The sequence below is a fragment of the Protopterus annectens genome, chromosome 12.part0 (assembly GCF_019279795.1).
Source record: "Protopterus annectens isolate FY-2018-M chromosome 12.part0, PAN1.0, whole genome shotgun sequence".
NCBI classification, from domain to species: domain Eukaryota; kingdom Metazoa; phylum Chordata; order Ceratodontiformes; family Protopteridae; genus Protopterus; species Protopterus annectens.
Genome location: NC_056746.1, coordinates 848,747,153 through 848,771,059, shown reverse-complemented (window position 1 = coordinate 848,771,059; position 23,907 = coordinate 848,747,153). Strand labels below are relative to the sequence as shown.

Below are 23,907 nucleotides of genomic sequence, written 5' to 3'. Positions count from 1 at the left end.
ATGACAGAGTCGTATTTGTACTTGTTCTGAAGTGACCTGAGTGCTTGTCTTATGTGGTGGATCCTGGCACCCGACAAGCAGCTAACAGTAACATTCTCCTTGTTCAGCCTAGTGAGTGGGACATCAGTGTGCCTGACTATAGAGTCACCTATTACTAGTGTGTTGGGTATGTCATTTTGCCTTATGGGCTATGATTGCGTGGCACACTGGTTTTGTAAAGTATGTGTTTCATGGTTTGTGTTGGGGGGTGGAGGTTGCTTGGATGTCTGCTATGGAGGTCTCTGTTGCTTTTGCAGATTTTTATTTAGAGCCTCCAAGTATGTTTTTGTGTATTTATGTGTGTTTTTTGCCGGTGCTGGTTTCATAGGTCTATTTGAGACTGGTGGTATGATGCAAATAATTCCCTTCTCCTCTTGACTGTCTGGTCTAGGCTTGGGTTGAGAAAGCTTAGCCTCCAGTTTGGCTGTATAATTGCATCTCTCACATGTATTAGTGTTTGGTGGTAGGAGGAGATGGTTGTCTGTGTACATGGGGCAGTTGTAACATTGCCTCAAAATGTCCAGATTCACCAGTTGGACCAGAGAATACACCTGAAACTGCCCTTTGGACATGCCTGGATAGGTACAGTGAGCTGTTTTACTGATTGGCTGGTAAGGTCAAACAGAGAGCCTTGTCCTTCTCTACAGTATGGGGAGGTCTAGTGCTAAGGTTTATTAGTGCTTAATATGAGTTTTGAGCAAGTGCCGGGCTGATAAGTGAATGGTTTGAGTGCTTAAGTTGAAAGTTTGTCTAGTTCCAAGGGAAAAATTGAAGAGTAGACTTTGTGGAGCCGGGAACAGTTATACCCTAGCTAACCGGCACTGCCCAGCATTCAAAACCGTGCTAATGTGGGTTTTATAGCAGGGGAAATTAAAGAGATAGAAATTAGCCCAAAATGGCCAATAAACTACTAATTTCTGTGCTGAAACCACTCCTCCAGGGACAGATAGGCGAAATTAGCTAAATGCAGCAAGAAAATGCAGAAAAATTACACTTAATCACTCCAAAGTCTCTCTTTTATCTGTCTGCTGCTGTAGAACTGTGCAGGGCACCAGGCAGGAGCTTGCTGAGCTGTATATAAGCACAAAACCTTGCAAATGCAGGTTTTATAGCAGGGAAATGAACGAGATAGAAATTAGCCCAAAATGGCCAATAAACTACTAATTTCTGGGCTGAAACCACTCCTCCAGGGACAGATAGGCTGCTCAAAGCTCCTCTCTCTCTCACAGGTGAACAGAGAAACTTCCTTCTATCCAAGTAAGGTATGGGAAAACACAGGAACTTGTAACACAGCCCTGAATTCAGCACTAACCTGAAAACTGGACTATACTAACTTAGAAAGGCGAGAAAACAAGTACATTTTTTTGTTTTTTTTTTCAGAAAATAAAGAAGATACACTAAAAAAAAACTTTAAATGCACAAAAATGGCTATCACACTTGAGTGTGTAGCCTACAACAGTTAAACAGGTAATTTAAACACAAAAATGACGTTGTTAAAGTGCAGGCAGTAAAATAAGTGCAATATGTAGCTGAAACAAGCTTTTTAAATCACAGAAACTCTAAAAAATTGGCATTTTAGGCGGAATTAGCTATAAGCAGCAAGAAAATGCAGAAAAATTATACTTACTCACTCCAAAGTCTCTCTTTTGTCTTTCTGTTGCTGTAGAACTCTGCAGGGCATCAGGCAGGAGCTTGCTGAGCTGTATACAAGCACAAAAACTTTGCAAATGCAGGTTTTATAGCAGGGAAATGAAAGAGACAGAAATTAGCCCAAAATGGCCAATAAACTACTAATTTCTGGGCTGAAACCACTCCTCCAGGCACAGATAGGCTGCTCAAATCTCCCCTCTCTCACAGGTGAATAGAGAAACTTCCTTCCATCCAAGTAAGGTATGGACAAACACAGAAACTTGTAACACAGCCCTGAATTCAGCACTAACCTGAAAACTGGACTATACTAGCTTAGAAAGGCAGGAAAACAAGTATTGTTTTGTTTGTTTTTTTTTTCAGAAAATAAAGCAGATACAATCAAAAAAACACTTTAAATGCACAGAAATGGCTATCAAACTTGAGTGTGTAGCCTACAACAGTTAAACGGATAATTTAAACACAAAAATGACTTTGTTAAAGTGCAGGCAGTAAAATAAATACAATATGTAGCTGAAACAAGCTTTTTAAGTCAGAAAAACTCAACAAAATCTGCATTTTAGGTGGAATTAGCTAAATGCAGCAAGAAAATGCAGAAAAATGATACTTACTCACTCCAAAGTCTCTCTTTTGTCTTTCTGTTGCTGTAGAACTCTGCAGGGCACCAGGCAGGAGCTTGCTGAGCTGTATACAAGCACAAAACCTTGCAAATGCGGGTTTTATAGCAAGGAAATGAAAGAGATAGAAATTAGCCCAAAATGGCCAATAAACTACTAATTTCTGGGCTGAAACCACTCCTCCAGGAACAGATTGGCTGCCAAAGCTCCTCTCTCTCACAGGTGAACAGAGAAACTTCCTTCTTTCCAAGTAAGGTATGGGATAACACAGAAACTTGTAACACAGCCCTGAATTCAGCACTAACCTGAAAACTGGACTATATTAGCTTAGAAAGGCGGGAAAACAATTATTTTTTTTTGTTTTTTTCAGAAAATAAAGCAAATACAATAAAAAAAAACACTTTAAATGCACAGAAATGGCTATCACACTTGAGTGTGTAGCCTACAACAGTTAAACAGGTAATTTAAAGACATAAACAACTTTGTTAAAGTGCAGGCAGTAAAATAAGTACAATATTTAGCTGAAACAAGCTTTTTAAATCACAGAAACTCTAAAAAAATGGCATTTTAGGTGGAATTAGCTAAAGGCAGCAAGAAAATGCAGACAAATGATATTTAATCACTCCAAAGTCTCTCTTTTATTTCTCTGCTGCTGTAGGACTCTATAGGGCACCAGGCAGGAGCTCGCTGAGTTCTAGACAAGTTTAGATCCCAACCCCATGTGTAAAAAAATTGGAACAGGAGTTGTGGAAAGATGACGACTGCCTTACTGTGACTACTCAGCTTCTGGTACATGCCCATTGTGGTAGCAGAGCGATTAGTCATTGCTCTCTTCCAGGATCTGCAAAGTGGGGATTTTTGATGTGTATGTAGCATAGCTGTCACCTTAATGTTTGGGGATGTCCACAGCTGTGAAATTATTGGCCTTGATTGGATAAGGTTTATATTTGTTTTCTGAAAAGCTGGCATGTTAGATAAAGAGGTAGTAACTGAGAGATTTTCAGATGTATGTGCACATTTGTCTTGCTACGTTGATCTTTTGAGATGTGTTAAGAATGGAGAGCTGTTGCACTATAGCTGTAGCATCTTTTATAACAATGTTTTTTTTTCAGTTTAGCACTTTTCTGTGTTGATATTTTATTTTAACAAAGTGTTACTAAATGTAAACTTATTTCATTTTAATAAGAAGTAACATTATGTATTGTTAACTAGTGGCACAGTTATAAAACTAATTAAAACGTCTAGTGGGTGGTGTATACAGACTTTGTTAAGGCTTTTGATACAGTGCCTTACAGGAAGGTGACAGGATGTAGGAATCAAATTGGTGAAGTGCTTAGAAAATTAAGAGGCCAGATAAGTGCTGATAAGAGGTCAAGGACAGTGGTTAGAAGTGTGGAGGGGGAACTCTGTAGCTATGTCTGAGTGTTTTTCTGTGGTGTCACTTTATTTACATTTGGAATTAATCATTGATATTTCTGTGTAAGTCCAGTCTGCTGACTGATTTTAAGACTGAAGTGTAAGGGTCACTGTTAGCAAAATTGGTAGGCAAATGAATGCTTGAGTTTAGTTAACTCATTTCATCATTACATCCGAGTGATGCCTCCAGGTGCATTTACAGTTAACTCCTACTGACACATTTAAACATCAAATATTGCTTGTTCATATTTACAGTAATATTTCCAAAACCGTGCTATGTACAAGGTTTTAAAAGATTTCATCTTAAAGCTTACACAATGGCAAACTCAACTACATTAATATTTGAACCCTGACTAGTGCAGGTAAATAGATATTAACTGTTGTTTTTATGATATAAATTTAATTAGATATAATTTTCACATTTTTCTAAATATCTCAACAACCAAGTAACACAAACAGAACTCCTTAGCCTCATATGAAAGCATTCAGATAGATGAATAAAATGCTGCTGACAGTATGTGTGTAAGTTGCATGTTTGCTGAGATATTGTAAGTTGTTTACAAAATATTACAAATGTAATAGTTTGTGTTTACTGTGACTTATAAAATTTGGTTTAAGACCTAAAATCTAAAGAATACTACCACTATAAAAATTGTTTGTGCTGAAGGGTTTGCCATTTATACCTGTTTCATAACCCCTACAATTCCAGCGATATGAACATTTGTTTGAAATGTGAGGGCATAATTTGATTCTGTCAAAAGGCTTAGGCTCCGCCCATTGGAAGTTACAGTGCAAACTTCATGAGCTCCATTGGAGTGAATGAGTTAAATAACACAAAGGCAGTACACTCTGTGTTGAATTTGGAGGCATTTTGTATATAAGAATTTCCCCAAGGGTGAATGGAGGGGAAAAATGTCTACATTTTATATTCAGGCTTAACCATTTTGTGTAGAGGGAGAGAGGTATAAAAGATCAGCAGAATGTGGATTAGCAGTAATTCCATGAGCGGGATAACAGTAAAGAAGAAGAAGGACAACAGCATACAATGTCGAATTTTATTTTGCATGAGGAGACAGTCTCTATCCTGCATCCAAACTCCCTCACAGTCACAAATAAAGTACCTGTGAGACTACACAGCCTTCAGGCAAGTCAAAACTGTCTTATCACCACAACTGCACAGTTTCACTGTTCTTTAAAACTTGGGTTTATTACTTGGGTTTATTAAATTTTTGACTAATCATGTCATATGTGTTGGTACCGATCCTGGCATCCACCAGAATGCTGAGATGCATGCATGACTAGGGAGAAGATTATAGGGATGAAGATGATTTCCTTTTATTCTAGATGATTGCATTTAGGTTTTGGGAGCATGCCAGTCTTCACTTAGCATGAAAAACCTTTTTTCTTTCTTTCTATAAACAGGTTGCAGCTTAAGTGTCTCGGTTTAGGTCCTGTAACAAAATGGTCACTTTGCCCTTGACTCAGCCTGTACAACAATATGATGGTTTTCTCCCTCTCCTATAAAGATAGCAGGTGCATACACAAATGAACACTCTCATTCTATAGCTTCTGACCTAGCTAAATTAAGTAGAATAAATGTCTTTGTACGGTCATCTTTATCAGAAAATGCAGCCTGTATGAAAATGTCGTATTCTTGCTCAAACACTCTCCAGTTCTCAGCAATATTACTGTCAAACACGTGCCTTGAGTTTTCAAAATCCATCTGCCATATCCACAGAGTATACACAAACACACTGAAAATATAGCCCTTGTAATTATGTAGAAACAGTTCTGTGAGCTTGTAACAATATTCAAATGGACTGCGGTGGTGGTGCTGTGGTAGCATTGTCGCCTCACAGTAAGACATCCTGTTCGATTCTCAGCTAGAGCGTCTTCTGTGTGGAGACATGCGTGAATGGGCGTACCTTTGTTGAAGGTTGTGCATCAGGGCTGGCAACTCGGCATGTAAATATCTACTGCCAATCATTAGCAGACCGGAGTTCCACTGTGGCAACCCCTAACCAGGAAAAGCCGAAAGGCACAACAACAATAAACTCTGAAATACTTTACTTTGTTAAATATGCTCTGTAATAGCTGTACTCTGTGAAATATGCCTTGTAATAGCTGTACTTTGCAAAATATGCCTTGTAATTGCTGTACTATGTGAAATATGCCTTGTAATAGCTGTACTTTGTGAAATAGCTTTACTCTAACACTGCACAAACATGCAAACACTTTGTACACTTCTGATAACTTGGATATCTTTGCTTAATACGAAAAATACACGCATTGCAAAATTGTGGTCATTACCCTTTACTTGATTCATTTTATGCAATTCTGACTTTATTTCAAACATTTTCTGTAGTAATTTGAATATTTTTATCAATATCGTACATATCGGTTTATGCGAATATCATTTAGAACATTCTGTATACCCTGTTTAATATTATGCAAAAAGAAATAGTGCTGAGCAGATTTTAAGACCTGAAATTTGTTTCTGACCTATTTTGTGAAGTTTGCACATTTTTGGGATGATCCACTCCTGTATATTTCAACAGCATCTAAACAAGTGCCTTAAGTCATTTTAGCCAAGCCATTTCTGACTCCATGCTCCTTCAGTATGCTTTCCTTTTAGATATGCCAGTTCTGACACCATGTCCTTTAGACATTCCACTTCTGACATCATGTCACTTGTTCATCTATAATACATATAACAAGAAGGCTTGGGGTTTCGTTCAGATGCTTTAATACATACAAACACATCAGGATGGATAACAGCATCATTAAATACAAACTAGTTAACAAACAGAGCTTACATACATATATGCTTACATCTCAACAGCTAATTACAAAATGGCAGTCAGGCTCACACGTGCTCAGTATTTGTACACTTGTACAAGCCCTTGGATAGCTTCTTAAAGGTATATACACACATACTAATCTACACACAGTATTAAGGATTTTCAGCATATGTTTTAAATCAGAGGGACACATCATATTTACAAACTCAGCAGCACCCACCACATTCAAAGAATCAAGGACAATCAGCATGTGCACAGACTCAGGAACACACAGCACAGTCACAGAATCAGGGGCAATCAGCACATGCACAGACTCAAGAACACACAGCATATTCACAAAATTGCTGCAATCAGTGCATACAGACTAAGGAATATACAGTACATATTCAGAGAATCAGGCAATCAGCACATGCACAGACTCAGGAGCACACAGCACATTCACAGAATTGGGGCAATCAGCATGTGCACAGACTCAGGAGCACAGAGCACATTCACAGAATCAGGGGCAATCAGCACATGTACAGAATCCAGAACACAAAGAACATATACAGAATCAGGAGCAGTTAGCATGTGCACAGAATCAGGAACCGACAGCACATATACAGAATCAATGGCAATCAGCATGTGTACAGACCCAAGAGCACAAAGCACATTCCCAGAATTAGGGGCAATCAGCAGGTTCAGGATATGGGAACTCTACTCGGTACAGAATCAGGGTTCCTGCATGTGCAGAGATGCATGAACACTGTCGCTCTTCTTATGTGCTTTAAGAAGACATTGAGGCTTGGGTGTTTGTTAAGTAGTTTATTGTATACAAATACATCAGGATAGATGGCAGGAACATTAAACTTAAACTAACTAACTGACTACATACTTGCATGCTCACACTCTGGCTGCTCACTCAAAATGGTACTTTTGCTTGCACGTGCTCAGTACTTACATGCATGTGCTCACTCACTGGAAAGCTTCTTAAAGGCATATCATGCACACTGGTCTACACCCTCCTTCTTTACTGAACTGTCTCATATAAACAATACCATTTTAATAGGCATGCAATTATACAGACACTAATAAAGAAAAACAACAGTCATGTCCAGGTTGCCATGTATCTGGAATTAGGTTTCGAGATGTGACCTGTTCTCGTCAAGTAATAGTTACGACTGGGTTTAGCAACAGGGACAGTTACTGGAGAATGTTCTGTTTGAGGAATCTCAGGGATTTTCTCAGGAATGGGGATTGCTGATGGAATGTCCTTTGAAACAGAAACATTGGACAAGTCACACTGAGAACTAGAGTCTTTGTCACAGGCAAGATGCTTTAACACTAGTTTGTAAACTGGTAACAAATACTTCTGATTTTGTCTGAATCCCATTCCTTGTGATTCCACAATGTACAATCTCAGCTCTTGACACAAACTTTTTATAAATACAATATTTGACCCATTTTCCTAATCAATAGCATAGGGCACCAGCACAAATCAGGGATATTTGAACCACTGTCCTAATCAGTAATCTCTGGCACAAGCAGAGAAACAGGGAGATTTTCAACAATGTCCCCATCAGTAACATATGGCACAAGCACAGAATTGGAGACATTTTACACACTATAATCCACACAGATAGGCACTTCAAAGACCACCAACCACCAGAAACCAAAATAGTTTTTGCATCTGATGAAGTCCTTAGGGATAAGATGATAATGTGATGATCTGTTAAGCATTTATGTATGCATTCTGTTGTGCCTCCTCATGCCATTCAATAAATTGCATATCCCGGATTCTGGTGGTTGGTGGTCTTTAAAGTGACTATCTGTGTAGATTATAAGTTTCTTGGTGGCACATTATTCCATTTGTTGAGTTTACCATTTACCCACTATCCCAATCAGTTAAGTCTGGTGCAAGCACAGATTCAGGGACATTTTACACACTCTCCCAATCAATAATGGCTAGCACTAGCACAGAATCAGGGACAGTTAACACACCTTCCCAGTGAGTAACATCTGGAACAAGTACAGAATCAGCAGCATTTTGTACAGTATCCCATAAGGTAATATCTATCAGAAGCACAGAATCAGGACATCTACCTCATGCTAAGAAGCAGAAGCACTCTGCATATGCAGAGAATCAGGAACAACTGTCATATGCATTGAATCCAGGTAATTGAAAAAATGCAGTTATCAAGGCCAGTTGGTACAGCGATAGAGGTATGCACCTACATGAAAGGGTGATCTAAGTCCTGTGCAGCATCACTAACACCAGATACATTCAAGTAATCAGGGACATTGAGCACAGGCACTGAATTTAGAGTACCTGGACATGTGTAGTATCTGAGGCTCCCAGTATACGCACAGCACTGGAGGTAATCAGCACATGCACAGAATTAGAGGTACCGGCCATATACAGAGAGTTAATAATACTTGGCACCTGTACAAAATCAGAAACACCTGCTTCATTCAAAGAGTTGGGTAGACCTGGCACATGTCCAGAACCATGGACATCTGACACATACACAGAATCAAGAGTGTCTGACACATACATAGAATCAGGGAGATCTGACATCTGATCAGAGGAATACCCAGCCAGATCTTGCATCAAATGAGAGCCAGAACATCTAAAGAAAGAATTCCATAATCATAAGAAGAACTGTCTACAGCAATAAAAAAAAATCATAATATGTATAAGTTATAACTTTTAGCATACTTTACAGGTCAGAATTTTCAGATACTTGATAATGTTATGATACAACTTTATCATTCATTGTTATGATGGTATGGGTTTACAAAGTCAATAGGAATAAAAAGAGCTTAATGGTTGCGTTCAACTCCAGCAAAACTGTAGTAAACTGATATAATCTTTGTACAGATATATGTGGGTTACATGAAAGTAGTCAACTGAAGTTTAAAATGACCTGTTTGGTCGACATTGGTACAAGACTGCACAATCTTTGGTGCTGGAGAATATGGCATCTCCCTGGGGACTGTGTGATCTCAGAGTTGGCATAAATAATTAGCAAGGGGTGCAAGAGGGCTTCCCCTTTTCAAAAACATTGTTTTACAATGTGCATAGTCTGTGGAATAACCTCAGAGAATGTGCAGAAGCATGTTGACATTTGTTTGTCGACGTTAGTGACATTGGTGTTTCATTGATTCAGTGATTACCACTATACCCATATCTCTATGTCTGTGTATTTTGGATTTCCTCCTTCATTCAATAATCAAAAATGTGCAGTAGATTTCTATTTGAAGTGATTTGGTGTGTTGATGAGTATTTCAAATAAGAAAAACTTACAAGACATGGATAGAATCTGCTTGAACTGTGCACTGCCTTTAGTTAAGATATAACCAGAATTAGGAATACAGTCTTTACATTTTTGGTTAAGATATAACCAGAATTAGGAATACATTCTTTACATTTTTAATTCCATACAAAAAATAAATATGTTGTTGATGCCCACAAGTGGTGAATTAGCTTGATAAGAGTTAAGCTAATTGTAAGAACTTACAATGCTTGAAATTATATGTCAAATATTATTAGTAATAACACTATTTTCATTAATCAGAAAGTAAGGGCGTGGTAACCCTAGTGGAAACACATTATGTTTTTATACATTAGTTTGTTCACAGACTTAGTTTATACAGAAATCTTTACTGCTAACCTTATTAATGAGGGCCGGCATGTAGCCAGGATTTTAAGATTTGTATTCACAACTCCCAGTCACCAAAATCACCAAACTGCACCCATGTCAACACATTGATTTCCACCCACATCCCTTACAAATTGCTGTTCAAGCCACATCCCCTTCACAGTGCTGCTCTCTCTCCCATCCCCGGCAAATACATGCCAGGATGCTAATCATTTATATGATGAAACAATAAAACAAAAATGGATATTTCAGTTCAAGTGTGGAAAAGCACGTAAAGTAGATTACCACATTTACATTATGGCTAACTGAATCCAGATGAGCACTCATGAGTGCATTTTTAACATTGCGTGGCACAGCTCTCATACATCCATCATACAAGTGCTCACATGACTGGCCTTTTGTAGTAGTGTTACAGTTCGAGAAGTCACATTGCTGTCCCACATATAACCTTACCATGTCAAGCTAGCCAGTCACAGCGGTCCATTCAGTTCACACAGTTATAACTACACCAGGTGAAGGCTCTCAAGGAATTTACCCAACTAACCATTGAATGTTATATTCATACACCAAATTTACGTAGGTACATACAATATGTCAAATAAACCAGGATAACTATAGCTACCAGTGACAGAAAACTGCACTGAACACTCATTGTGATATAAAAATGTTGAATACAGCAGTACTGCCTGATCACACTGTCTGTCTATCTATCTATCTAGCAATCTGTCGTTGATCAGGTTAGTCCCTCTAGGCCAGAGGCTTCTTTTCAGGAGACCCCAGGTAGTATTCATACTGAGTACAAGAAATTTGGCCAGGTCACAGGGGAGCATTCTCTATTTTTATCTTAACCAGATTCTCCCCACAATTCCTTGGCACAAATTCTCTAAATGACTTCACTCACTGCACTGCTTAAAATCATATTTCCAGAGAACAGAAGAGTGTCTTTACTAACAACTCTTAAATAATCATCAAATGACCTCTTTCTCATGAATGCTTGCTCACTAAATTCATCCATTGTCACCTCCAATGCCAATAAACTCTCCATCGCCAGACGCATGGTGTCCCAAGCTCTACCTGCTTGGTACTGAAAACATAACCAATAAAATTCCCGGTGACAACCTTCAAAACAATATTATAACTCTACAGACCCTACATCAGCATTTAGTATGTTACTTATCATACTGGCCACAATGCAAGAGAAGCTTGTGGTTCATAAAATCTAATGCTGAACTATTTCATTCACTCTTCTTATGCTGCAGTAAGTTTCCTAAAATATAGAACGGTGCCATTACTAAACAGATTCCAAAAACAACCCAAATGCACACCCATTTCAAAACTCCAAATGCTTGGTAAAGTGCCAAAAAATTAGATTAAGTGTGTTGCTGACCAAGTACTCCTATTCCCCAACTACCATGGATTCTGGGCCAAAAGGACCACAACGACAGCTATTGGGACAGTAAGTGATGACATCCTAGTGGATACAGAAAACAGCAAGTCACAGTAGCAATTGTTTACATCTAACCAAAGCAGTTGACATGGTAGCCCATCCAATCTTTCACACTGCCCTTCTAGCTCATGGTATCCAAGCCAAGCTTCCAATAATTCCTTATCTTTCTTTCCAATCATAATTTCAAAGTTTAAATAGGGTATTCATCCTCAACCAAAGCTCCCTACTCAAATGAGTCCCTTGGGGCTCCATTCTATTATGCCTGCATTTCTTCATTTATTTCAAAAGACTCTCAAGAGAACTCCCAGATTTCTGCATCATTGTCTATGCCACTAGCATGGTAATCTACAGACCTCATCAAACCCCTCACAATATGAACTTTCTTCATCAATAAGACCTCCTTTCCTTTTTCAAATGGTTAAGCTCAGAGTGCCTGAGTGTGGGATATAACCACACCTTTTCTATATTAAACACCACATTCTGGAAAACTATAATGCCAGCTGTAAGAACTCATTCACTCCACTGCAATTTAGTAAAGCCTAAAACATTACCTCAGTTAATTAGCAGAATGATAACTTAACCCATGTAACATATTACAGCTGCTACCTAATTTCTTTAAAAATAATTATGCCATCACTAGCCAGCAATTTTTGAACACCTAAAACAATGCCATTTAAAGGCTCTGTTCCAGTTTCTTCCTCCAACTGCCCCAGCTCCCCACCATACCCCCTTAACACTCCTCTTTTCATCCTCCTCCTTCCTTCCCACTCCCCTGTTCCCATTCTTCTCACTTAACATCTAGCTCTCAATACTTCCATTTTTGATAGCTTACTCAATAAACAATTTTCTCTTAACTGACTGCTTCCATCTCTCTTCCTCTGCACCTTCCCACCACTCATGCTTCTGTTAACACCCAGCATCACTCTTGTTCTCATTATACATGTTTTATTTATCTATTCTTTGTTGACTGGGTTAGTCCCAAGGCTTAATGTTAAAAGATGACCAAATAATCATCCCCTATAAACTGTGAAGATGAATGGTTTGAAGGATACATAAACAATATCAGGAGATAGTGCCTGCCTTAATACCCTCAAAAAAATAAAAAGTTAGTTACCCTCTATGCACTTCCATGCTGTTATGTTAGAATGAACATGAAAGATCAAATGCCATCATCATCATCATACATTTCAAGTTATTGCTGCCATACCCACAACAGCATGCCTCTTCTCTCTTACCCCTAAGCCAGCTACTTTTTGTGTATCTCTCTGGTATTAGACTTTAACAGAAGTAAAATAATATACAGTGACAGTAATATAATATAACTTGTTGCCATCAAATGTGCATCCGCAGCATGAATCTGTACCCCTATTCACAAAAGATAGCCACCTGCCTGATATCTGACTGAGAGGAAAGTGGAAAAAAATAATTTCAGAAACATATTTGAACTTGTTTTGCCTAGACAGTATGATACCTTAGATAAGGTATGGAGACCTTCTCTGCACACTTCTGAAATTTGAGAATAAGGAATGTTAAAGAAATAATGACCAGTCACCAGCAAGCACATCAGCCAGAAGAGTTATTTGCTCCTCATGCAGTGTGTATCTTTAAATAAAAATACTGCTATTTGTCCACAGATTAAAACAAAGTTACACTGCCCCTGACAAGCCAGATCTATCACTAGATGTACATACATGCATGCATATGTATCATACACACACACACACACACACACACACACACACACACACACACACACACACACACACACACATACACAATGCACAATTGCTGCCTTGGCTGTTACAGTTTAATATAATAACTGTGGGTAACAGATTACACAAAATAATTAAACATACTACTTGCCAGCTTGTATAAAAAACTTCTTCAAAACTTTCATTGTTCTCAAATGCTTGCTAAGTTGCAATTACTTACCTTACCATGCCCTACATATTCAGGAGTGAGACATGCTCTCTGCCAAGAGGTAAAGAACAGTAGACTTAAATGAAGAAAACCACAGCCAGACAAAGCAGGTAACAGTCTAGAGTCTGAGATCAGTAAAAAAAATAAAAATAAAAAATAAACAAGGATTAGCAGCCAGTACACAAGTACACAACATAAATCGCTCCCCCTCCCTTCTAGCACAACTCTTTCTGCAGACATCATAGGTACAGGCAGCACCACTACTCACTGAAGCAATACTGAGTAAAGAACTAAGGGAAATCCACACCAGGACACCAGGAGATCATTTTGATTTCTCAAAGCCCCCCCCCCCATTCCAGATAGCGTTAATTTGTCAGTTAGCTCTCTTTAGACAACATCTTTCTGATGCAGTCTTAACCAAGGTATTTTTTGTATTATGTGACTGTCATTTATTTAGTTGTCTTTCTTTTTTTTTTTCTGTTTGCCCCTACATTTAAGACAGTAAATACTTCCTGCCTCAGCTATTATTACTAACATCAATATCATTAATGTACAATGATATAAATGTTAACTGGGATACAACAGAAGACAAATTTGCAGACAAAAAATGTTTAATAATAAGAAACAGTTTCTTAAAAGTGTTATAGTTAACTGTGTTCTAAAACAGCCATCATGAAAATTAAAGCACATACTGCATCTGAACTGCCAAGCCTGTAATGCTGCACAGGCCAGTGACAAGACGTTGCTTGTTTACAGAGATCATAATATAATATAATCCATAGACATTGTTCTAAAACATTAAGGCATTAAAGAAGTGCTTAGAAAGTTATGGAAGATACAAATTCAGTGCCCCTGTGAATTCAAATTTATAGTTTAATCTACATGTTTGACTTACTACAGTCTGTATTAGATAACAGCATATAATGTTTTTTTAATACTACCACTCAGCACCTTATAATATCTCCTTGCAACAGACTCAGTGAAACTCTTCTGCTAGCACAAAGAGCCCTGTATATCCAGTCCCATAATATCCATACTATATTGTCTGCTGCCTGGCCTGGGTTATTTCTCTGTTTTACTTACTAATTTTACGATCTCATCCCGATGGTGGTATAGAGTGGACCAATGCTTTTGCTTCCTGTTCATTCCCGAGTCAATGTTCGCTCGCATCTGCACTGGAATCTGTCAAGCTAATTGCTCTTCTTTTCTTTCCTGACTCTCCCAATTAGATTAGTGAATTCGGGTGCAGTAAAACTTCAGAAATCCTCCCAATGTGTTTTGGTGCAATGCCGCGTACTTGCAGTTACGCAAAGTTGCCTGATAACGATTGCTTTACTTTCCCGATAGTTAGCTGTTCACTCAACACATGGCTCTGAGTCTAATGTTATCCCATTCATCCTTGCAGATTGATGACACACCCCAGGGCATGTTGGCACTGTATGATGATGCAAATTAAGTGAAAGATAAACTGGAATTAAAGGGGCCATTCAGGAATACGTGGCACCCTCTTATTTTCATACCTAAAACAGAACTTTCCATAAAATTCGGGATAGTTGAGAAGTTTTTTTTCATTTCAGTTTGGGATGGGGTTCTCCCTGGGTCTTAGTGCCTATCTCCTACCCCTCCATTTGAAAAACTGTACTGAACTGTGCACAGTACATATGCTTCCCGACATCCTTGACCACAGCAGGCCACGTGCACGAGGTCCTGGCCAGACCTAGGCGGGACATGGTTCCAGCAGGCATATGTCATCATCAGGGGAGAGTAGCACCTGAAGGTCTGTATCTGCACGTGCCCATGGGACCCCTGGCCCTGTGTCTGTGGCCGGAGGCACTGAACTGCACACCCTGCCAGGTATGGTCTGCAGCTGTCCAACATTACCCTTGTGGGGCAGCCATATGGCGGAACTGTGTGCATGCATACCCACACACTATGCAACCACACCTATGGCGTCCCCATACCGGCACACACCACATCACCACACCCCAATCAAGGAATCACACTCCTCACCTACACATATGTTGACACATGTTTGGACCACCCTCGGCCTCTGGCACACCTGCAACACACCCTGTGCATATAATGATACCTGTACCACATCTCTGTCATCCATAACATTGATGCAGGGACAGGCTAACATGGTTCTGATGCACACGGTGACTGTGATAGAGTGCCGCAATGTACTGCAGTGTAGAATGTAGTCAGGGGTAATGTGTACTGCATACATGTCAGGTAAGGTAGCCATGCAGCTAGGATGACAGTCACACAGCCTGTGCATATGATGATACCTGTGCCACACCCCTGCCATCCCTACCATCGATGCAGGGCCAGATTAACATGGTTCTTATGCACACAGTGACTGTAACAGAGTGCCGCAATGTACTGCAGTGTAGAATGTAGTCAGGGGTAATGTGTACTACATACATGTCAGGTAGTGTAGCCATGCAGCTAGAGTGCATCCCAGCTGTTGGTAACACCAATTTATATCCCCATACTGTCATCCATTTGTGCTGTAGGCATACATGTGTCAGCAGGAGGATGGTCCACAGTCATATTCCACAGTGGTATGTCAGTGTGGTGACACCATAGCCGTGACATATGTGGTGTACAGTTAAACGATAAGAGCCACAAAAAACAGGAAACCAAAAAAACCAAGAAAATGAAGCTGGACTGGCAAATAGACGTTTTAATAAGCTTTAAAACAGTTAAAACAGCGTGCAAATAAAAATCTACAATATACGCCCATAAAGGTAAACACTTTCATTTGTGCTGAATGATAAACTTCCTCTGACAAAGCACATCATTTCCTTCCCATTTAAAAACCATAATGGAATTAAATGTGCATTTTCATTCGCCCATCTCACTACGAATCATAATGACATACCTTCCATTTCTCCAGCACGGTATCAAACGCTAACAAAATATAAATATAAATACATTAACTAAATAAAATGTATAATCATGTAAATATATACATATACAATAACCTAAAAAATGAAATACATACTTAATTATACCTAATGGTATATAAAACATTAAACCTGTATATCTATATATATGTGTATCTTGAAACATCCAAAATCATGCTTGATACATTTATTAATGCATTTTGTAGAATATATATTTAAAGGTGCATTTAAACCTAGTAATACACTTAAAACATTAATGTTCCAAAGCCTTTAATTTCAGAACACTACCAAAAGATAGCATACCATTTAAACCTGGCCAAGAATGTGCACCCAGGTGAATTTGCTATTTTAATTCCATTTTTTCAAGAATGAATTGTCATGCGCCTCCCCTACCACTATTACTTTTTAAAATATCTAATACCAAAAATTTAAAAGAATGTGTGCTATTTATGGAAATATGTTTTGCAAGTGCATTGGTTTCAATGCTATCTCTAATAGCTCTTACATGTTCGCCTATTCGTTCCTTTAGTTTACACTCCATTTTCCCTACATAGAAGCAGGTACAATGGGTGCATAAAGCACAGTACACAACTTTTGTGGTGTCACAATAAAATTTACCCAATATATTAATATTATACTTATTAACAGAAATAGAACTTGTTTCTAGGATAAATTTACAGAACTTACATCTACCACATTTATACATGTAACCCTTAGTATTAATAGTAGAGGTGGTTTCAAAACATCTTTTAAAATTATAGCTCTTCTTGTAAACAATAGATGGAAAATCATTGATTGTATTCCTCACTAAGGAGGTCATTCAATAACAGGGGCCAATTTTTTAAACAAAATGTTTCTAATGATATGGCTATCAGAGTTAAAGGTAGTAATGAAACTACATGCAAAGTTATTGTTATTATAACAATTACCCCTATGTTCATTTAGGTTATTGGCATTATTCATGACTTGATTAGATGTACCTGTATTTAATATTAGTGTGTTATTCACTCCTATTGTAGTTGTACAATCAATAGATGGTGCAACAGTGGTGCCCGTCAATAAAGGTCTAAAGTGTCTATTCTCTCTTTTGTTAATTACTTCCTCCTTAACATAATTTATAAAGGCCAAGGGATATCCTCTATACAAAAACATAGTTTTCAATAACTCGCATTCTTTAAGACAACTGTCCCATCTACTAACCATCGGGGCAGCTCTCACGAACTGTCCCTTTAAAACAGCCATCTTTTGTGTATATAGATGACTGCTAAAATGTAGTAAGCTGTTGCTATAAGTTTTTTTATGAAAAATTTCTGAAATAAAGGCTTTAGTCTCAAGGTCTTTTTTTATAAGTACATCTAAAGAAGAGATTTGGTCAATATTCTTTTCAGCAGAGAACCTTAAAAATTAGTTGTTTGATTTATATAATCCAGAAATTCGTTAATTTTCTCTTCATCTCCATGCCATAAAAAAATAGTATCTAAAAAACATAAATAAATTGCACAATATTGAAAAAATGGAGAATTGAAGATAAACCGTTCTTCCCACATACACATAATGATATTGGCATAAAGCCCACCACAGGGGGACCCCATAGCAACATCTTCCTTTTGCAAATACAATTAGTCATTAAACATAATAAAATTGTTTCTAAGGACAATATCAAATAATTGATCATATAAATGAATATTGTCCTGTGATAATCCTTTACTATACAAATAGTCGCTGACCCATTCACTGCCCACTTCATGGGGTATAACTGAATATAGCTCTTTTAAATCTATAGCTATAAACATAACATGTGTCCCAAACCTTACTTCATTCATCCTAGTAAGGAAGTCTCATGAGTCTTTACACAGATGGGCTTCTGCCAAAACATATACTTTTAATTTTTCATCCAAGAACTTAGCTATGGGGTTAGTAATAGACCCTTGGTCATCAACTATAGGCCTCATAGGTGGTCTATTGATGTCTTTATGTATTTTAGGAACACCAAACAATGCTGGTGTCCTAGGATATGTAACCGACATGAAGTTTCGATCATCAGTGTCGATTGTCCCTTCAATAAAGAGGTCCCGTAGTATACCCCTTATATGTCTATGTGCACCATTCATTTCATTGATGGAACTGATAATATAGGTGTTACTGTTAATAATATCTTCCATTCTATGTATACAGTCATTACAATCAAATATAACCATGCCTCCCTCTTTATCAGGTTTTGCAAGCCTGATACTTCTAATATTCATTAACATTTGTAGATTTTATGTTTCAATCCTATTCAAATTATATTTTTCTTAAGTTGTTTTTCAATAGCGTGAAAATCAAATTTGCACATTTTTTCAAAAAATTCTAAGGTTGAGTTTAAAGGTGGGTTATAAGTCCTAGGAACATAAAATGGCTTAATAATATGACTATTAGGTTGAAGTAAAAGTGCAAGATTTAATTTCCAAACAAACAATTTTAAATCAATGATGGTTTCAACAAAATTCATATTCTGACTGTGTACAAAAGTCAGGCCCTTGGAGAAGAGGTCACATATGGACTCATCAAAATCAAAGCTGGAGAAATTATACACAGTAAAATCCCCAGCTTTATTCATTAAAATTCTAGGTTTAATACAAACACAATGGTCTATCTGCCGCCTCTCCATGGGCCCATGTTGCTGTTCATCTTGCCCCTGTTGGAATGCGTCCCATTCCATTGTTGTTGTTCCCTGGTCCCCCAATGATATTCTGGATAAAAGTTCTGTTTCTGGTTCTGTTGCCATATTCTTTCCAAACATCTGGAAGTTGGAAAGGCTGTTGCTTCTAAAAAATGTTCTTCACTATCATTGCCCATAGATGTTTCACCCTGAAAAATATAATTCCCAATTCCATTTACTACTTGTGCATTCAATAGTTTTGAACCCCATTGTTGTAACCCTCGGGGTAAAGGGTACACAGTCTTACTACTATATGCTCTCAAATCTCTGTCAAGTTTTTTTAAGCTTTCGTTCTTTTATAACCTTTATTTTTTCGTCAGTAGATTTAAAAACTCTTTCATACTCAAAGTTATTATCAAAGTTATTAACAGTCACTTTTAATAACCACATCAATTTCATTTGCCTTTTTAGTTAATTCTTCGATAGTTCTGTTATTATCATTAATAACCAAGTTCATGTATTCAGCGCCAAATTTATAAAAACGTTTTAATAAATCATGATGTAATGTTGAATTTACTATCAGTCCCGTAGCGTAGCGCCAAATCCATAACCCTTTCGGAACTATGTTATTTTTCAAGCACTCAGCAAAGTAAATGTTGCCCATTTGCAACCTTTTTATTTTTATTAAAATATAGTCAAGTTCCAATAAATTGCCATGAAATGTTTTTTGTGTACCTGAATTATTACAAGAAGGACGATCCAGAAAGGCATCCATTTTAAGCCACATATTTAATGATCTTCTATTTACAGAGTTGTTGACTGTATTAGGTATGAATCCAGGTTTCCCCGATAAGTTTGTAGAGTTGTTGTGAATCCTCGACTGGTCATTTTGATTGTGTAGAGCCCCATTAGAAGTTGTAGATTCTAAACCAGAGTCAATACCAATTGTATTATCATTACTCTGGTTAGTGGAAGTAGAGGCACTTGCTTCAGTCGGACTAGGATAAAGGGAGATGGGTGAACCCTGTGATAACGAATGTTGTTCCAAACAATGCAACCTGTTCATTAAACAGTGAATAATTACTGTTAAGTCCCCCAGTTCTTTGTTCTGGGTTTCGTTTATAACTGCCTCGCCCAGCTCCATGAAGCTCCACAAAACAAACCAACCAAGCAATAAGAGCCACAAAAAACTAGGAAACCAAAACACCAAGAAAACAAAACCGGACTGGCAAATAGACGTTTTAATAAGCTTTAAAACAGCTAAAATAGCGTGTAAATAAAAATCTACAATATACACCCATAAAGTTAACCGCTTTCGTTTGTGCTGAATGACAAACTTCCTCTAGCAAAGTACATCATTTCCTTCCCATTTGAAAACCAGAATGGAATTAAATGTGCATTTCTTCAATTCTCCATTATTTCAATATTGTGTAATTTATTTACGTTTTTTAGATGATGTTTTTATTTTATGGCATGTAGATGAAGAGAAAATTAATGAATTTCTGGATTATATAAATCAAACAACTAATTTATTAAGGTTTTCTGCTGAAAAGAATAGTGACCAAATCTCTTATTTAGATGTGCTTATAAAAAAAGATCTTGAGACTAAAGCCTTTATTTTAGAAATTTTTCATAAAAAAACTTATAGTAACAGCTTACTACATTATGATAGCAGTCATCCATATAACAAAAGAGAGCTGTTTTAAAGGGGCAGTTCGTTAGAGCTTCCCGGATGGTTAGTAGATGGGACAGTTTTCATAAAGAATGCGAGTTATTGAAAACTATGTTTTTGCATAGAGGATATCCCTTGGCCTTTATAAATTATGTTATGGAGGAAGTAATTAACAAAAGAGAGAATAGACACTTTAGACCTTTATTGACGGGCACCACTGTTGCACCATCTATTGATTGTACAACTATAATAGGAGTGAATAACACACTAATATTAAATACAGGTACATCCAATCAAGTCATGAATAACACCAATAACTTAAATGAACATAAGGGTAATTGTTATAATAACAATAACTTTGCATGTAGTTTCATTACTACCTTTAACAATGATAGCCATATCATTAGAAATATTTTGTTTAAAAATTGGCCCCTGTTATTGAATGACCCCCTATTGAGGAATAAAATCAGTGATTTTCCATCTATTGTTTACAAGAAGGGCCATAATTTTAAAAGATGTTTTGAAACCACCTCTACTATTAATACTAAGGGTTACATGTATAAATGTGGTAGATGTAAGTTCTGTAAATTTACCCTAGAAACAAGTTCTATTTCTATTAATAAGTATAATATTAATATATTGGGTAAATTTAATTGTGACACCACAAACGTTGTGTACTGTGCTTTATGCACCCATTGTACCTGCTTCTATGTAGGGAAAACAGAGCGTAAACTAAAGGAACAAATAGGCAAATATGTAAGAGCTATTAGAGATAGCATTGAAACCAATGCACTTGCAAAACATATTTCCATAAATAGCACACATTCTTTTAAATTTTTGGTATTAGACATTTTAAAAAGTAGTAGTAGTAGGGGAGGCGCATGGCAATTAATTCTTGAAAAAATGGAATTAAAATGGCAAATTCGCCTGGGTGCACATTCTTGGCCAGGTTTAAATGGTATGCTATCTTTTGGTAGTGTTCTGAAATTAAAGGCTTTGGAACGTTAATGTTTTAAGTTTATTACTAGGTTTAAATGCACCTTTAAACATGTATTCTACAAAATGCATTTTTAAATGTATCAAGCATGATTTTGAATGTTTCAAGATATACATATATATAGATATACAGGTTTAATGTTTTATATACCATTATGTATAATTAAGTATGTATTTCATTTTTTAGGTTATTGTATATGTATATATTTACATGCTTATACATTTTATTTAGTTAATGTATTTATATTTAGATTTTGTTAGCGTTTGATACAGTGCTGGGGAAATGGAGGGTATGTCATTATGATTCATAGGGAGATGGGAGAATGGAAATGCACATTTAATTCCATTATGGTTTTTAAATGGGAAGGAAATGATGTACTTTGTCAGAGGAAGTTTATCATTCAGCACAAATGAAAGCCCTTACCTTTATGGACGTATACTGTAGAGTTTTATTTACATGCTGTTTTAGCTGTTTTAAAGCTTATTAAAACATCTATTTGCCAGTCCGGTTTCGTTTTCTTGGTTTTTTGGTTTGTGGTGTACAGTTGCACACAAGCCACAGGTATGTATAACAGCTATTGGCTGTGCAAACATGGCCAGTGGCCTGCTGGTACAGGTATGATCTGCACCCTTATGTCAACCCATCCACATACACACACATCCTGACTTAGCGACACTGTGTCTAGACCTCAACCCGGGTATGTAGTGCTACTGAACTGTGTGGCTGTCATTGCACACATGACACCATCTGTAGGGTGAGGTGTGTGCCAGGTCATGTGCTACATGCAGACCATCCACAGACATGTACAATATAGTAATGGGGGATGTAATGTTGGTATATGGTGAATACACTGTGTGTCATACCATCATATACACATTGACCGATACATAACAGGTAGACACACATCTTAGTGACCTGGTTGTATAGTTGATAACTAACTAGCCCATGTGTCCAGTGTGTTACAGGTAGGCTGCACACAGCACATGTGTAACTGGGCCGTATCCTGTTTACTGTTACATGTATGGGTGATGGTGACATTGACCACCTGAGAGTGGTACGTGGGCCATATATCAGGTGTACCATGGTGTAAAGACAGTGTACACAGCACCCACATACCCCACTGGGTATTGTACACACTAGAACCCATCTAGACAGTGGCCACAATGCAAAAACAATCCATTGCATATCACAACAGTGGTACCACAGGGATATGCATGTGATGCAAACACCACAGGCATAGTAGGGTGTTGCATTGCATTGCCATACCTATGGGTGACAACAACAATATCCATACTACTGTGTGGCAATGTGTATTGTAATAGGAGTATGTGGACTCGGACAGGTGTACCCTATAGATATGCACACATCCACATATACACACGTGGCAGACCTCAATGGGATTCCCATGCCTACCGACCCTTTGGTGCAACACTGTTGTGCTGGTACTGCAAGGCACATGTAGCAGTTAGGTAGTGGAGTGTAACAGGCTACATGCTACGTTAATGGGGTTGAGAGGCACCACACACTATACGGGTCGTATGAATAGGTATCTCTCCCAGTCAAACACGTCTGCCCTGCAATACACTACCAAGTGTTGGTGATCCCATATCCAGGGCCAGTGGCAACATGGGCACACAATGTTTCCTATACTAAATCCCACCTGTATGATGTCAGGCTGTTATTGGTAACATATCATGAAGTACGTTCTGGCTCCCGTGGAGAATGTATTATGTGGATGCCATCAACATTACCAGGCTTCAGAAACACAGACACAGATATGCAGATACAGGTATACATATGCATGATTTTATATATATATATATATATATATATATATATATATATATATATATATACATATACATGTGACTACACATACACACGCAGTTATATGTACAGTACGAAACATAAGTGGTAGGTGCACACAGTATGGAACAGCCACTATGCCTACAGTTGACCCCTGAACGACTGGACACTGTATGTGCCACCCATACAAATGACAATCGTTGCCTGTAACATACACCCACAGAGAGGCCATAGGCAAAACAACACTCACAGGTTTGCTGACGTGGTAACCTGTCATTGTGTACTATTACAGTTCGACATGCCATGCCATATAGCTATTCAGACACTGATAACTATATCAAAAGAGTGATGCTA

At 37.7% G+C, this 23,907-nt stretch overlaps 1 protein-coding gene across 4 annotated transcripts in view; it reads right to left on the bottom strand.

Annotated features, from left to right (window-relative positions):
* Positions 1-23,907, bottom strand: part of LOC122816836 (uncharacterized protein C20orf204-like) — a 464,402-nt gene that overhangs the window by 383,142 nt on the left and 57,353 nt on the right. The gene's annotated exons all lie outside the window — the stretch shown is intronic.